This window comes from Astatotilapia calliptera, chromosome 17 (assembly GCF_964374335.1).
Source record: "Astatotilapia calliptera chromosome 17, fAstCal68.1, whole genome shotgun sequence".
In the NCBI taxonomy this organism is placed as follows: domain Eukaryota; kingdom Metazoa; phylum Chordata; class Actinopteri; order Cichliformes; family Cichlidae; genus Astatotilapia; species Astatotilapia calliptera.
The window spans coordinates 28,062,663-28,071,180 of record NC_137438.1 but is presented as its reverse complement, the minus strand read 5'-3'; positions in this window follow the sequence as shown (position 1 = coordinate 28,071,180).

The window sequence follows — 8,518 nt, the reverse complement described above, 5'->3', positions numbered from 1 at the left end:
ATTACACTCTTAAATCCTACTACTTATTCCTGAGTCTTTCAGGATCTTACAAAGCTTCAAACGACGCATCAACTATTAAATTAGTCATCAACGATTTTGATAGTCAACTAACTGTGTCAACCCTACCTCTCATCCCCTTACACCTAAATCCCAGTAACTGATGACTGAATTTGTGACGTCACCAACAGATTATGTCTGACTTTCACTACCAGGTAAATTATTTTCAAATTAGTACTCTGGATACAATATGACCAGGGGTGCCTCCAGAATGTTTTTCATCGACTTAACGAAAAATGCTTCAGGTGCTTTGGTGCTATGGGTTTTGTCATTCTGCGACAGTTTAGGGCTAAGGAAAGAAGATACTCTAATGGTTAAATCCATAAACAAATTTAGAGTCAATATTATGTCTAAACAAAATAAACTGCAAACATTCATTCTTTCTCTACATGCCCTTCCCCTGATTTCTAAGAGCATGTCCACTGGTTTTGTGCTGACCACCATGATGGTGAATCAACCGATTCCATCTGTAAATAATGAGAGCATGCAGTGGCTCGTCAAGGAGAAAAATACAGACAAGAAGACACCTAGTTTTCATATCCACAAATGCCAAACTACAAATAAGTCACCAGCAATAACTGAAGAAAAAAAAAATCTTTAATTAAAAAAAAATTAACAAGCTCTAAAAAAATAGAAAACAAGCAGAACGGAGCTGTATAGAACATTGCTGCTCCAAAATAATTTATGCTTAAATGACAAAGCACACTAGTATTCATTAAGAGTGGAAGAACGATGGAAGTGAGTTAATATTGTTATGGAGTGCAAGTCAGTGGGGGTTGAGGAGACTGGGGTCAGTGAATGGGTCAACAAAGTGTTAGACTTTAACACAGCGGACAACTTGTTGTCCAAAATGTTAAATACTAACTAATATGTGTAAACATGTCATGACAAGGAGGGAGTTTATCAAAGCAATGTCAATATTGGAATATTTCAGCTGTTGCATTATTACACCTTAATTTTCTAACAACTAAGGGATCCTTGGTTTGGTCCCGAGAGAAGAGTCAAATCCCTCTGGGGTTGTGGGGTTGTGTGTCAGGAAGGACACCTGGTGTAAAAATCTGCCAAGTCAAATATGTGGAGTGACCTCCTGTGGCGACTTCTTGTGAATAAGGGAACAGCTGAAAATAGCTTGAAGACTATAATGCATGCGGGATGGCTTAAGTACACTGTGTTAAACAAAAATAGTGTGACATAGCTTTAACCTATTTCTAGGTCCAACCCTTCATTACATTTTTTCAAATCTGCCTTGGCTTTCATCACTGTTTCTGTCTCTATCTCTCCCAGAAACCTATTAAACTCATTCTAGCAAGCCAAATCCATGTGAAGATGGTGAAGTTGGGTGTAGTGCACTGACTGGAAAATCAGAAGGCCTTGGTGCAGCACTGAGGCCCTGCAAAGGACCTCAAAATGTTCACAGTAACCATAGGGTGCATAGGAGAAAATGTCTTTCCCATATGAGGCGAGATGTTACTTCATTTTATTTATTTATTTATTGCTCATTTATTTCACTCCCTCATCTTGTTTTTTTCCATTACAACAGTTGACGGATCAAGCTTAAGAAATACAACGGGGAGGGTTTTATTGACAAATTTAACTGTAACTCAGTTGTCAGAGCTCTGTTACAATCACGATAAAGGTTGGGGTGCCTTTCTGTATTCTCATTGGTGTTTGAGTTCATTTTTAGGTTATACAGTCATGTTGTACAAATTGGTATGCAACATACATCCATAACCCCAACTTTAACCTTTTTAAAACAAATTCCTAATTGCTTCCTTGATATTACTTAAAGACATAGAGCTTTATAAGTGGACCCTAAGGGATAATAGTCAATGAGATGTGCTCTTAATAATGCATGATACAGACGCAGGAAGCCCTTCAAAATTCTGCCAGGTTTTTGGCAACAGAGACAATGAAAATCTTTTCACATCCTTATGATGTTCAACACAGAGAGAGTCAGGCAGACTATCAGAGTAAGATTTTTCTTTCTTTTGAGGAATAATAAATTATGTTTTTATCATTTGGATTTGCTCCAGCACAGATTACATTATTATGAAATATTATTACAGTGTTCACCATCATTCACCAGAATTCGAAGAATATATTTGGATTAAATGAAGTATAAACTCGATCTTTTACTGAAAGCACACTTAGGTTGCAAGGCAATTTACCAGATATAAACAAAACAGAATTATGTCTCAAATTCTGAAACATGAATCCGAGCATGCTTTATCAAAAGTGTAAATCAAAGTTTCTAAAATATTAATCCCACAATCACACACACACATAAACACACACATTGAGACGATTAATACAAACAATTTGACTTATAGTCAGCTGATTTTATGTCACTACACAGCCTTAGTCTGTAAGTGTAATCACTAACTATGTTAACTTGCAATTAAAAAGACAAAGGAAACACAAATTTAATGTTAGCGCCATTGTTATGAAACGACTTATTATTCACTTGAGAATCTATATAATGAGTACTCCTGTGCCATAAATAATAATTAGACAGTGGTATTGTTCTGGCCTTCTGAAATCAAAGTAATCAAAATACCAGACTGCAAGTCTTAATGTCTCCCAGAGCCTGTTCAAAACAAATAATTGCTGGGTGCATAGGAATATCAACATAATGAATTGTTTTGACAAACGTTTTTGTCATTACAGGCACCAAAAAGATGGGTAGTGTACCGTGTTGTACGCAGTCTATACACATATATAGAATGTGTGTTTGCGTTCAGAAAAAAACGTGTCTGATCTTGGTAGCTGTGTTTGGACAAGGTAACAACCTAAATGGCAGACTTTCTCAGAAGTGGATCGATGCAAATGGCTCGCTGCTGCAATCACAGATGCCACAAGCAAGGGCAGACAGGCAGCCAACATCTCTCTCTCCTTCTCTTTCTGTCTTTCTCTCTATGTGTGGCACAAAATGATCTGCCACTCTGAGCAAGACTCCGCGCTGCAGGGCAGCTGCTGGCATCCATTTATCAGTGCTGGGCTTATCCAGAATATTGTCTCTCCTTCTGGCAGGAAGCAAATCAAACAAAAAAAGAGGACAAATGAGAGCAAGGAAGGAAAAAGGAAACAAAAGGGAACAAAGTGAAAAAACAGTGGAACTTCTCCTGCCAGCCTCTTCAGTCAGGTGAACAGACACATATTAAATGAATGCAAAAGAAGTCTGGAATGAAAAATTCAGAAAGTCATTACTTATGAGATCTCAGCTGCAGTGACATCCTTTCAACACTCTGCATGCAATCCTCACCCCCTCCAAAACACCTATGCACGCGCACACACACACACACTGAATTCATCTGCACTTCCTCTCCCCACCCGAATCCTCCAACTCTGATTATCTGCTTGCCTTCAATTTTGTCACCACTTCTGACAACCCTCTTATTCTGCCATCTAAACTCCCCTGTCTTCAAATTGGTTCTCTCTCTGCAGAGCCACTCTCCTTGATCACCTCTATGGTCTCCTTTCCAGCTGTTACTGTCCTAATGCACAAAGCACGTTTTACATGGTGCATACTTATCTGAATACCTTTACTGATGGCATCAGAAGATGCAATGCCACAATTTGTCCACTATAGACTTTGAAAAAAATGTTTTATAAAGTATTTGTTGCAAATGTGATTCTTTTTTTTTTCAGATTTGTCACACGTCTTCCCCCTTTCCCATGTTATGCTGTAGTCTTGCCAAGCTGAGTTGATGCTGATGGCTTTGAAGACAGCAAGCTGTGCCCATTACCTTAAGCATGTCTGGCTGGGGTATGAGCTAGATTAGGGGAAGAATGAATAAAGCTTTCTCACTGTGAGCACTGGGCCACCTACCTATAAATCACCTGTTCACTCCCCGTAGCCACCACAGTTCCTACTGTGTTAAATGCCTCTGACCCAGCCAGAATTCCACTGTTCTTCCCTCTCTCCCATACCTTTCCATGAACGCATTTCCTCATTTTTTTCCCCCTTCCGTCCCCAGTACATACCAACACTCCTCCACCCTCCTCACTGGCCGTTTCTGTCCTTATCTTTATGCCACTCTGCTAGCTATATACTTTTCCATGACGTTCTCTTTTTGTCTCTCACAAGCAGCCTTTTCAGCTGTCTTTATCTCACAGTTATCTTTCTCTTGCGCTCTCCTGCAGCCGTGCACTTTAACTTGCTGTCTTCAGTGTTATTCCTTGTCTTTTTCCCCACTCCATCTCCTGCATTGTAGTCCTCCTGATGCTTCCAGTGGAGCGTGTAAAGGAACAAAGAATGCAGTCTGGGTGGTAAAATCAGTATTTGTGAGCAAGAGCATATGAGATGGAAAAGGGAAAGTCTCAAGGTTAAAGGAAAAAAAACTAAACTGTTTGCACTCCATGTTTATTTAGCACATCGTAAAATGGCAGAGCTTTCCCCCCCCTTCTTTAGCTTGCAATTCATTCACTGTTTATTCCACAAGATTTATTACAATTGAATAACATGTGATGAGCCCAAAATGCTTTAGTACTAAATACCTTGGTTCTAAATCGCTGTATTTGATGAGATTAGATTAAACTCTAATGATGCCTGTAGGGAAAATGGGGTCTTTACCAGAGAAAAGAATAGATACAGTTTGGAACTAAATACACACGGAGCTAATAGAGTGCATTAAACACGTAGCTTACAACTACAACCAGTTGAACCTGCTGTACTGACCCTACCCTAATAAATCATTAAGCATATTAATGCTATGACTGAGTGATTTATTGAGTGAGTGAATGACTGAATGAGAGCAGCTTTTTTTAATGGCAAGATTTAAAATGCAAACATGCACAAAAAGGGAAAAATGCAGTTGTACACAGATGTACCTTAACAGCACTTGCACACTATCCCCCCCTCCCCGCAAATGTCAAAGCATCTCAAATTGAGAGTGGAATGTGAACTAGTCCAACAGGCCAGAGTTCACTGGTTCAAAACTCACTGCCAGGCAGCTGTGATGAGAATCTGAAGAGTAATTTGTAGTCTGAGTGAGAGCATTAGTCCCATTTTCAAATGCAATACTCACTGCAGTTCATTCGTGCGCTCAGAGAGAACCCCTGAGTTTTGTAATCTGCTCTTTTAACCCCCAGTGCCCCAACTTCCATTTGCCCACACAACCACACACACAAAAATTTCACCAACACTAGGGCTGTCTGTTGGAGAAAAGAAAGTGATAGAATGGAAGACGTAGAGGATAGAGGAAGAAGGTCCGAGATGGATGGAAAGGGAGGTCTTGAAGGGATATAAATGGAATAGCAGATGGTGGGAGAAAGAAAGACTCATCATCCTGCAAAGTTACAGCCCACAGAATGACAGGAGTGTATCTTGATGCTCATATGCCCATGTACAATTTATTTATGTGTGCAAGTAGATGAAAAGCACTGCCTTCCTTATCTGTGTGTCATCAATATCATGGTGGTGGACCCAGCTAATTGCAATATGTCAGAGATAACAAATACTTAGGTAATGCCACACATAAAGAGGTCTGACAACAGCATAACTAGAGTGAATGGACGGGGCTATCGCCCTGGGAGCTATACAGATGTGTTATAATTATGTCACTGGTTAAGTGATGAAATGTTTTGTCATTCGTCCCCTTCTCTCCCCTCGCTGAATTAAGCACATTGTTCCCTCCTGGCTTTACCTGAGTTCTCCAACTGCTGCAGATGAAGGTCACTGCCACTTGAGGTCAAGAAGTCCGTGGTTTGTATAAAACATCTATTTTTTCATCTCACGACAAGAAAATAGCATTTTATTTTGACATGAATAAAGTACCTAAATGTACTTTTAGTGGTACATTAGGTTGTTTTTTTGGGAGACTATTCATTCATACAATTGGAAATGAAATGTGGGAGACGATGCAAGCAAATGCAGATAACCTGCCAGACACAAGAAGAAGAAAGGCCCCAGCAGGACTGAACACAGAACTATCTTACTGTGAGATGACACTGCTAATCTGCACCGTGACTCCACCAACACATACAAGACAGATTCAGAATCAAAACTGATAGAATGTAACTATGTTGCAATGTGTATTTAATTTTTTTTTCTACCTTTGAACACATGTACATAAATACCTTGAGGTCTAAAAATTGGGCCTGTTGGATACATTTTTGTAGATGGTTTCTGACTATACCCTATGTCTGTGAAGGTTCTCAGTCATCCAGGTCATCGTAGTCTAAGGAGCTTGGAAAGAAAAAGCGTCTGGACTTCTTTGTGTCAGCCGGTGATCGGCTGTGATCAGCTGATCACGGGGCCGGGGTTAAAAGAGAGACGCCACCCACCTGTTCGCCGCTCAGACATCAGTATCCTCGTGTCAGGAGCTCCGAAACTCTGCCAACGTCAGTCTCCGCCTGATTCAGCAACTGTGAGTTACAACCCCTTTCAATCCTTTTTCTCTTCCCGGCTCCGCTCGCTCTCTGTCTGTAACGACCGTTCCGAAGCCACGCTTCGTGCTCAGGTCATTACTAGAATAACTGCGTGTCTGCTCCAAACCCACCGCTAGCCTTCGCCGCGCTTGGGTCTAGCCAGCACGCCACACGGGCACGCCGAATTACTGTGTGCGATCCGCCCGGCCGTGACACTTTGAGTTGCTTGAAGACGTTTCACCTCTCATCCGAGAAGCTTCTTCAGTTCTACTTATCCTAATTGGGCGTTTATAAAGTCAGCAAAAATGCACAGAAAAGAAGACCAGACACCAGCAAGGGAGGATAAGAAAGACAGACGCAACAACATTGTCATCCCCTATGTAGCCGGCGTATCAGAGAAACTCAGGAGAGTTTTCTCCAAGCACGACATCCCGGTGTATTTCAGACCCAGCAACACACTCAGAAACTGGTTCACCCGAAAGACAAAACTCCTAAACACAAACTTAACAATGTGGTGTATGCTGTACAGTGCAGTGAGGAATGTCCAGACCTCTACATCGGAGAGACCAAACAGCCACTTCACAAGCGCATGGCACAACATACAAGAGCCACCTCCACGGGACAAGACTCAGCAGTTCATCTGCATCTAAAGGACAAAGGACACTCTTTAGAGGATGCCAACGTTCACATTTTGTACAGAGAGGACAGATGGTTTGAAAGAGGATCTCAAAACTATAATCCAGTTTTGAGATCCCTCCCCAGACGCCTTAACGTCCACTCACATCCTGGGCCATCTGACCTTAGGAATTTGCATGATAAGGTGCAAAACAAACACAAACCATTCACTCATCACAGACAGGCTGATTGGGACCCACACCCAGTTTCACACCTTGGCTCAGGCGATTAGAGGATCATCAGGGGTCCTTTGTCCCTCTGTGAGTTGAAACTCCCACTAGGTTTAAATCTGGGACTCCCCACCATTTGACCTTAGAACTGAAGAAGCTTCTCGGATGAGAGGTGAAACGTCTTCAAGCAACTTAAAGAAGTCCAGATGCTTTTCTTTGCAAGCTCCTTTCACAGTAGAAGTAAAGCATTTTTCCAAGATCACAACAGGAGCAGCTTCTTTGCAGTATTTTCTGTGATGACCAGACAAAGTCGGAGATAAAAAGCAGCGTGACAAAATTTCTACTAGCTGACAAATTCTTATGATATGTAGCTGGCAATGTCTAATTTGATTAATTGATCCAATGTATTGTCATGAAGCGAAAGGAAAACCCAAGGCCATGTCTTCAAGTTGCTCTTGAAGTCGACTTGTTGCAGTGATGGCATTGTATCACAGTAGCACACTCAAACTCGCTGCTTAAACAGGCCTATTCTTTCACAAAGGTTCTGAAAGCCTGACAGCATATCTAGGTGCTTGATTTTATACTCTGGCAATGAGACCGAAGACACTTGAATTCAAAGATTAAGAGGTGAGGCTTGATACCTTTGTCCATATATTGTAAATTGTGGAGTTGTATGTACAGTTGTTACGGTCTGCATAATGTGCAATGGAAAAATATTAAAAAATATCAAATATCAAAAGCCACAAGTCATACAATGTTAAAAGATATTAAACAAAAGTGACTGCATAGAGTGGCTGTTTTGCAAATTGCCTGATAAATGACTGAAACGATTAGCCATTTAATAACATTGGTCCCAAATATTTTCTGCGAGAGACTGAATCAATAAGTTATTTCAGCTCCCGGCACATGATGTACAGCATACAGTGCAATGTAACACATGTGCTACTATGCCAGTTGTCTGTGACTGGAACATAAATGAAGGAGACAGGTGTTCTCAATACCTACAATACAAAATCTCTAATGACACAATCCAGACAATGCAATCAGACCGAGAAAGTTCATGATAAATGGGCTTAGTCACCAATCACAAATTCTTTCCACGTAGGTCTCCTGAATCCAGCAGAATAGGGCGAAGCTAAACTGTCCCCATCGCGTTGATGTGGACTTAACGAGCGGCTTTAAATTCGTCTGCCAATCATGCCGCCTTAAGACTCGGAATCCCAAGCCTGAAAGACTCTACCTGTGCG